We start from the raw sequence: 12,121 nt of genomic DNA, 5'->3' as shown, positions 1-12,121 counted from the left end.
TATACTATTATTATACATCACCTATACTATTATTATACATCACCTATACTATTAGTATACATCACCTATACTATTAGTATACATCACCTATACTATTATTATACATCATCTATACTATTATTATACATCACCTATACTATTATTATACATCATCTATACTATTATTATACATCACCTATACTATTATTATACATCATCTATACTATTATTATACATCATCTATATTATTATTATACATCATCTATACTATTATTATACATCACCTATACTATTATTATACATCACCTATACTATTATTATACATCATCTATATTATTATTATACATCATCTATACTATTATTATACATCACCTATACTATTATTATACATCATCTATACTATTATTATACATCACCTATACTATTATTATACATCATCTATACTATTATTATACATCACCTATACTATTATTATACATCACCTATACTATTATTATACATCACCTATACTATTATTATACATCACCTATACTATTATTATACATCACCTATACTATTATTATACATCACCTATACTATTATTATACATCACCTATACTATTATTATACATCATCTATACTATTATTATACATCACCTATACTATTATTATACATCATCTATACTATTATTATACATCACCTATACTATTATTATACATCACCTATACTATTATTATACATCATCTATACTATTATTATACATCACCTATACTATTATTATACATCACCTATACTATTATTACTGTAAGAGCAGTCACACTACAGTGCCCATATAACAGCACCATACAATGTGTAAATACCACACACAGCACCCATATAACAGCACCATACAATGTGTAAATAATACCACACACAGCCCATATAACAGCACCATACAATGTGTAAATAATACCACACACAGAGCCCATATAACAGCACCATACAATGTGTAAATAATACCACACACAGGCCATATAACAGCACCATACAATGTGTAAATAATACCACACACAGCCCATATAACAGCACCATACAATGTGTAAATACCACACACAGCACCCATATAACAGCACCATACAATGTGTAAATAATACCACACACAGCCCATATAACAGCACCATACAATGTGTAAATAATACCACACACAGCCCATATAACAGCACCATACAATGTGTAAATAATACCACACACAGAGCCCATATAACAGCACCATACAATGTGTAAATAATACCACACACAGCCCATATAACAGCACCATACAATGTGTAAATAATACCACACACAGCCCATATAACAGCACCATACAATGTGTAAATACCACACACAGAGCGCCCATATAACAGCACCATACAATGTGTAAATAATACCACACACAGAGCCCATATAACAGCACCATACAATGTGTAAATAATACCACACACAGCCCATATAACAGCACCATACAATGTGTAAATAATACCACACACAGAGCGCCCATATAACAGCACCATACAATGTGTAAATAATACCACACACAGAGCTCATATAACAGCACCATACAATGTGTAAATAATACCACACACAGTGCCCATATAACAGCACCATACAATGTGTAAATAATACCACACACAGCCCATATAACAGCACCATACAATGTGTAAATAATACCACACACACAGCCCATATAACAGCACCATACAATGTGTAAATAATACCACACACAGCCCATATAACAGCACCATACAATGTGTAAATAATACCACACACAGCCCATATAACAGCACCATACAATGTGTAAATAATACCACACACAGAGCCCATATAACAGCACCATACAATGTGTAAATAATACCACACACAGGCCATATAACAGCACCATACAATGTGTAAATAATACCACACACAGCCCATATAACAGCACCATACAATGTGTAAATACCACACACAGCACCCATATAACAGCACCATACAATGTGTAAATAATACCACACACAGCCCATATAACAGCACCATACAATGTGTAAATAATACCACACACAGCCCATATAACAGCACCATACAATGTGTAAATAATACCACACACAGAGCCCATATAACAGCACCATACAATGTGTAAATAATACCACACACAGCCCATATAACAGCACCATACAATGTGTAAATAATACCACACACAGCCCATATAACAGCACCATACAATGTGTAAATACCACACACAGCACCCATATAACAGCACCATACAATGTGTAAATAATACCACACACAGCCCATATAACAGCACCATACAATGTGTAAATAATACCACACACAGAGCCCATATAACAGCACCATACAATGTGTAAATAATACCACACACAGGCCATATAACAGCACCATACAATGTGTAAATAATACCACACACAGCCCATATAACAGCACCATACAATGTGTAAATAATACCACACACAGCCCATATAACAGCACCATACAATGTGTAAATACCACACACAGCACCCATATAACAGCACCATACAATGTGTAAATAATACCACACACAGTGCCCATATAACAGCACCATACAATGTGTAAATAATACCACACACAGGCCATATAACAGCACCATACAATGTGTAAATAATACCACACACAGCCCATATAACAGCACCATACAATGTGTAAATAATACCACACACAGCCCATATAACAGCACCATACAATGTGTAAATACCACACACAGCACCCATATAACAGCACCATACAATGTGTAAATAATACCACACACAGCACCCATATAACAGCACCATACAATGTGTAAATAATACCACACACAGAGCCCATATAACAGCACCATACAATGTGTAAATAATACCACACACAGAGCCCATATAACAGCACCATACAATGTGTAAATAATACCACACACAGAGCTCATATAACAGCACCATACAATGTGTAAATAATACCACACACAGCCCATATAACAGCACCATACAATGTGTAAATAATACCACACACAGCCCATATAACAGCACTATACAATGTGTAAATAATACCACACACAGCCCATATAACAGCACCATACAATGTGTAAATAATACCACACACAGTGCCCATATAACAGCACCATACAATGTGTAAATAATACCACACACAGCCCATATAACAGCACTATACAATGTGTAAATAATACCACACACAGCCCATATAACAGCACCATACAATGTGTAAATAATACCACACACAGCCCATATAACAGCACCATACAATGTGTAAATAATACCACACACAGAGCGCCCATATAACAGCACCATACAATGTGTAAATACCACACACAGCCCATATAACAGCAACATACAATGTGTAAATAATACCACACACAGCCCATATAACAGCACCATACAATGTGTAAATAATACCACACACAGAGCCCATATAACAGCACCATACAATGTGTAAATAATACTACACACAGAGCACATATAACAGCACCATACAATATGTAAATAATACCACACACAGCCCATATAACAGCACCATACAATGTGTAAATAATACCACACACAGAGCCCATATAACAGCACCATACAATGTGTAAATAATACTACACACAGCCCATATAACAGCACCATACAATGTGTAAATAATACCACACACAGAGCCCATATAACAGCACCATACAATGTGTAAATACCACACACAGCCCATATAACAGCACCATACAATGTGTAAATAATACCACACACAGAGCCCATATAACAGCACCATACAATGTGTAAATAATACCACACACAGCGCCCATATAACAGCACCATACAATATGTAAATAATACCACACACAGCCCATATAACAGCACCATACAATGTGTAAATAATACCACACACAGTGCCCATATAACAGCACCATACAATGTGTAAATAATACCACACACAGCCCATATAACAGCACCATACAATGTGTAAATAATACCACACACAGAGCCCATATAACAGCACCATACAATGTGTAAATAATACCACACACAGCCCATATAACAGCACCATACAATGTGTAAATAATACCACACACAGCCCATATAACAGCACCATACAATTTGTAAATAATACCACACACAGAGCCCATATAACAGCACCATACAATGTGTAAATAATACCACACACAGCCCATATAACAGCACCATACAATGTGTAAATAATACCACACAGAGCCCATATAACAGCACCATACAATGTGTAAATAATACCACACACACAGCCCATATAACAGCACCATACAATGTGTAAATAATACCACACACAGCCCATATAACAGCACCATACAATGTGTAAATAATACCACACACAGTGCCCATATAACAGCACCATACAATGTGTAAATAATACCACACACAGTGCCCATATAACAGCACCATACAATGTGTAAATAATACCACACACAGAGCTCATATAACAGCACCATACAATGTGTAAATAATACCACACACAGCCCATATAACAGCACCATACAATGTGTAAATAATACCACACACAGCCAATATAACAGCACCATACAATGTGTAAATAATACCCCACACAGACCATATAACAGCACCATACAATGTGTAAATAATACCACACACACAGCCCATATAACAGCACCATACAATGTGTAAATAATACCACACACAGAGCTCATATAACAGCACCATACAATGTGTAAATAATACCACACACAGAGCTCATATAACAGCACCATACAATGTGTAAATAATACCACACACAGAGCCCATATAACAGCACCATACAATGTGTAAATAATACCACACACAGTGCCCATATAACAGCACCATACAATGTGTAAATAATACCACACACAGAGCCCATATAACAGCACCATACAATGTGTAAATAATACCACACACAGCCAATATAACAGCACCATACAATGTGTAAATAATACCCCACACAGCCCATATAACAGCACCATACAATGTGTAAATAATATCACACACAGAGCCCATATAACAGCACCATACAATGTGTAAATAATACCACACACAGCCCATATAACAGCACCATACAATGTGTAAATAATACCACACACAGAGCCCATATAACAGCACCATACAATGTGTAAATAATACCACACACAGTGCCCATATAACAGCTCCATACAATGTGTAAATAATACCACACACAGAGCACATATAACAGCACCATACAATGTGTAAATAATACCACACACAGCCCATATAACAGCACCATACAATGTGTAAATAATACCACACACAGAGCACATATAACAGCACCATACAATGTGTAAATAATACCACACACAGCCCATATAACACCACCATACAATGTGTAAATAATACCACACACAGCCCATATAACAGCACCATACAATGTGTAAATAATACCACACACAGAGCTCATATAACAGCACCATACAATGTGTAAATAATACCACACACAGAGCTCATATAACAGCACCATACAATGTGTAAATAATACCACACACAGCCCATATAACAGCACTATACAATGTGTAAATAATACCACACACAGAGCTCATATAACAGCACCATACAATGTGTAAATAATACCACACAGAGCGCCCATATAACAGCACCATACAATGTGTAAATAATACCACACACAGCCCATATAACAGCACCATACAATGTGTAAATAATACCACACACAGAGCCCATATAACAGCACCATACAATGTGTAAATAATACCACACACAGAGCGCCCATATAACACCACCATACAATGTGTAAATAATACCACACACAGAGCTCATATAACAGCACCATACAATGTGTAAATAATACCACACACAGAGCGCCCATATAACACCACCATACAATGTGTAAATAATACCACACAGAGCGCCCATATAACAGCACCATACAATGTGTAAATAATACCACACAGAGCGCCCATATAACAGCACCATACAATGTGTAAATAATACCACACACAGTGCCCATATAACAGCACCATACAATGTGTAAATAATACCACACACAGAGCCCATATAACAGCACCATACAATGTGTAAATAATACCACAGACAGCCCATATAACAGCACCATACAATGTGTAAATAATACCACACACAGAGCTCATATAACAGCACCATACAGTGTGTAAATAATACCACACACAGTGCCCATATAACAGCACCATACAATGTGTAAATAATACCACACACAGCGCCCATATAACAGCACCATACAATGTGTAAATAATACCACACACAGCCCATATAACAGCACCATACAATGTGTAAATAATACCACAGACAGCCCATATAACAGCACCATACAATGTGTAAATAATACCACACACAGCCCATATAACACCACCATACAATGTGTAAATAATACCACACACAGAGCCCATATAACAGCACCATGCAATGTGTAAATAATACCACACACAGCCCATATAACAGCACCATACAATGTGTAAATAATACCACACACAGAGCTCATATAACAGCACCATACAATGTGTAAATAATACCACACACAGCCCATATAACAGCACCATACAATGTGTAAATAATACCACACACAGCGCCCATATAACAGCACCATACAATGTGTAAATAATACCACACACAGCCCATATGACAGCACCATACAATGTGTAAATAATACCCCACACACAGAGCCCATATAACACCACCATACAATGTGTAAATAATACCACACACACAGCCCATATGACAGCACCATACAATGTGTAAATAATACCACACACAGCCCATATAACAGCACCATACAATGTGTAAATAATACCACACATACAGCCCATATAACAGCACCATACAATGTGTAAATAATACCACACATAGTGCCCATATAACAGCACCATACAATGTGTAAATAATACCACACACAGTGCCCATATAACAGCACCATACAATGTGTAAATAATACCACACAGAGAGCTCATATAACAGCACCATACAACGTGTAAATAATACCACACACAGCCCATATAACAGCACCATACAATGTGTAAATAATACCACACACAGCCCATATAACAGCACCATACAATGTGTAAATAATACCACACACAGAGCTCATATAACAGCACCATACAATGTATAAATAATACCACACACAGTGCCCATATAACAGCACCATACAATGTGTAAATAATACCACACAGATAGCTCATATAACAGCACCATACAACGTGTAAATAATACCACACACAGCCCATATAACAGCACCATACAATGTGTAAATAATACCACACACAGTGCCCATATAACAGCACCATACAATGTGTAAATAATAACACACACAGCCCATATAACAGCACCATACAATGTGTAAATAATACCACACACAGAGCCCATATAACAGCACCATACAATGTGTAAATAATACCACACACAGCCCATATAAACAGCACCATACAATGTGTAAATAATACCACAACAGAGCGCCCATATAACAGCACCATACAATGTGTAAATAATACCACACAGAGCGCCCATATAACAGCACCATACAATGTGTAAATAATACCACACACAGTGCCCATATAACAGCACCATACAATGTGTAAATAATACCACACACAGTGCCCATATAACAGCACCATACAATGTGTAAATAATACCACAGACAGCCCATATAACAGCACCATACAATGTGTAAATAATACCACACACAGAGCTCATATAACAGCACCATACAGTGTGTAAATAATACCACACACAGTGCCCATATAACAGCACCATAGAATGTGTAAATAATACCACACACAGCCCATATAACAGCACCATACAATGTGTAAATAATACCACACACAGAGCCCATATAACAGCACCATACAATGTGTAAATAATACCACACAGAGAGCTCATATAACAGCACCATACAATGTGTAAATAATACCACACACAGCCCATATAACAGCACCATACAATGTGTAAATAATACCACACAGAGAGCTCATATAACAGCACCATACAACGTGTAAATAATACCACACACAGCCCATATAACAGCACCATACAATGTGTAAATAATACCACACACAGAGCCCATATAACAGCACCATACAATGTGTAAATAATACCACACACAGTGCCCATATAACAGCACCATACAATGTGTAAATAATACCACACACACAGCCCATATAACAGCACCATACAATGTGTAAATAATACCACACACACAGCCCATATAACAGCACCATACAACGTGTAAATAATACCACACACAGCCCATATAACAGCACCATACAATGTGTAAATAATACCACACACAGCCCATATAACAGCACCATACAACGTGTAAATAATACCACACACAGCCCATATAACAGCACCATACAATGTGTAAATAATACCACACACAGCCCATATAACAGCACCATACAATGTGTAAATAATACCACACACAGAGCTCATATAACAGCACCATACAATGTATAAATAATACCACACACAGTGCCCATATAACAGCACCATACAATGTGTAAATACTACACAGAGAGCTCATATAACAGCACCATACAACGTGTAAATAATACCACACACAGTGCTCATATAACAGCACCATACAATGTATAAATAATACCACACACAGTGCCCATATAACAGCACCATACAATGTGTAAATACCACACAGAGAGCTCATATAACAGCACCATACAACGTGTAAATAATACCACACACAGCCCATATAAACAGCACCATACAATGTGTAAATAATACCACACACAGTGCCCATATAACAGCACCATACAATGTGTAAATAATAACACACACAGCCCATATAACAGCACCATACAATGTGTAAATAATATCACACAGAGCGCCCATATAACAGCACCATACAATGTATAAATAATACCACACACAGCCCATATAACAGCACCATACAATGTGTAAATAATACCACACACAGAGCCCATATAACAGCACCATACAATGTGTAAATAATACCACACACAGAGCCCATATAACAGCACCATACAATGTGTAAATAATACCACAGACAGCCCATATAACAGCACCATACAATGTGTAAATAATACCACACACAGCCCATATAACACCACCATACAATGTGTAAATAATACCACACACAGAGCCCATATAACAGCACCATGCAATGTGTAAATAATACCACACACAGCCCATATAACAGCACCATACAATGTGTAAATAATACCACACACAGCCCATATAACAGCACCATACAATGTGTAAATAATACCACACACAGAGCTCATATAACAGCACCATACAATGTGTAAATAATACCACACACAGCCCATATAACAGCACCATACAATGTGTAAATAATACCACACACAGCGCCCATATAACAGCACCATACAATGTGTAAATAATACCACACACAGCCCATATGACAGCACCATACAATGTGTAAATAATACCCCACACACAGGGCCCATATAACACCACCATACAATGTGTAAATAATACCACACACACAGCCCATATGACAGCACCATACAATGTGTAAATAATACCACACACAGCCCATATAACAGCACCATACAATGTGTAAATAATACCACACACACAGCCCATATAACAGCACCATACAATGTGTAAATAATACCACACATAGTGCCCATATAACAGCACCATACAATGTGTAAATAATACCACACACAGTGCCCATATAACAGCACCATACAATGTGTAAATAATACCACACAGAGAGCTCATATAACAGCACCATACAATGTGTAAATAATACCACACACAGCCCATATAACAGCACCATACAACGTGTAAATAATACCACACACAGTGCCCATATAACAGCACCATACAATGTGTAAATAATACCACACAGAGAGCTCATATAACAGCACCATACAACGTGTAAATAATAAGACACACAGCCCATATAACAGCACCATACAATGTGTAAATAATACCACACACAGTGCCCATATAACAAGCACCATACAATGTGTAAATAATACCACACACAGCCCATATAACAGCACCATACAATGTGTAAATAATACCACACACAGTGCCCATATAACAGCACCATACAATGTGTAAATAATACCACACACAGAGCCCATATAACAGCACCATACAATGTGTAAATAATACCACACACAGCCCATATAACAGCACCATACAATGTGTAAATAATACCACACACAGTGCCCATATAACAGCACCATACAATGTGTAAATAATACCACACAAAGCGCCCATATAACAGCACCATACAATGTGTAAATAATACCACACAAAGCGCCCATATAACAGCACCATACAATGTGTAAATAATACCACACACAGCCAATATAACAGCACCATACAATGTGTAAATAATACCCCACACAGCCCATATAACAGCACCATACAATGTGTAAATAATACCACACACAGAGCCCATATAAACAGCACCATACAATGTGTAAATAATACCACACACAGCCCATATAACAGCACCATACAATGTGTAAATAATACCACACACAGAGCACATATAACAGCACCATACAATGTGTAAATAATACCACACAGAGAGCTCATATAACAGCACCATACAACGTGTAAATAATACCACACACAGCCCATATAACAGCACCATACAATGTGTAAATAATACCACACACAGCCCATATAACAGCACCATACAATGTGTAAATAATACCACACAGAGCGCCCATATAACAGCACCATACAATGTGTAAATAATACCACACAGAGCGCCCATATAACAGCACCATACAATGTGTAAATAATACCACACACAGTGCCCATATAACAGCACCATACAATGTGTAAATAATACCACACACAGTGCCCATATAACAGCACCATACAATGTGTAAATAATACCACAGACAGCCCATATAACAGCACCATACAATGTGTAAATAATACCACACACAGAGCTCATATAACAGCACCATACAGTGTGTAAATAATACCACACACAGTGCCCATATAACAGCACCATAGAATGTGTAAATAATACCACACACAGCCCATATAACAGCACCATACAATGTGTAAATAATACCACACACAGAGCCCATATAACAGCACCATACAATGTGTAAATAATACCACACACAGCCCATATAACAGCACCATACAATGTGTAAATAATACCACACAGAGCCCATATAACAGCACCATACAATGTGTAAATAATACCACACACACAGCCCATATAACAGCACCATACAATGTGTAAATAATACCACACACACAGCCCATATAACAGCACCATACAATGTGTAAATAATACCACACACAGAGCACATATAACAGCACCATACAATGTGTAATAATACCACACAGAGCCCATATAACAGCACCATACAATGTGTAAATAATACTACACACACAGCCCATATAACAGCACCATACAATGTGTAAATAATACCACACACAGAGCCCATATAACAGCACCATACAATGTGTAAATAATACCACACAGAGCGCCCATATAACAGCACCATACAATGTGTAAAAATTACCACACACAGTGCCCATATAACAGCACCATACAATGTGTAAATAATACCACACACAGCCCATATAACACCACCATACAATGTGTAAATAATACCACACACACAGAGCCCATATAACAGCACCATGCAATGTGTAAATAATACCACACACAGCCCATATAACAGCACCATACAATGTGTAAATAATACCACACACAGCCCATATAACAGCACCATACAATGTGTAAATAATACCACACACAGAGCTCATATAACAGCACCATACAATGTGTAAATAATACCACACACAGCCCATATAACAGCACCATACAATGTCTAAATAATACCACACACAGCGCCCATATAACAGCACCATACAATGTGTAAATAATACCACACACAGCCCATATGACAGCACCATACAATGTGTAAATAATACCCCACACACAGGGCCCATATAACACCACCATACAATGTGTAAATAATACCACACACACAGCCCATATAACAGCACCATACAATGTGTAAATAATACCACACACACAGCCCATATAACAGCACCATACAATGTGTAAATAATACCACACATAGTGCCCATATAACAGCACCATACAATGTGTAAATAATACCACACACAGTGCCCATATAACAGCACCATACAATGTGTAAATAATACC

The sequence above is a fragment of the Rhinoderma darwinii genome, unplaced genomic scaffold (genome assembly GCF_050947455.1).
Source record: "Rhinoderma darwinii isolate aRhiDar2 unplaced genomic scaffold, aRhiDar2.hap1 Scaffold_560, whole genome shotgun sequence".
In the NCBI taxonomy this organism is placed as follows: domain Eukaryota; kingdom Metazoa; phylum Chordata; class Amphibia; order Anura; family Rhinodermatidae; genus Rhinoderma; species Rhinoderma darwinii.
The sequence above is the reverse complement of the archived record's forward strand: the minus strand, read 5'-3'. Positions refer to the sequence as shown.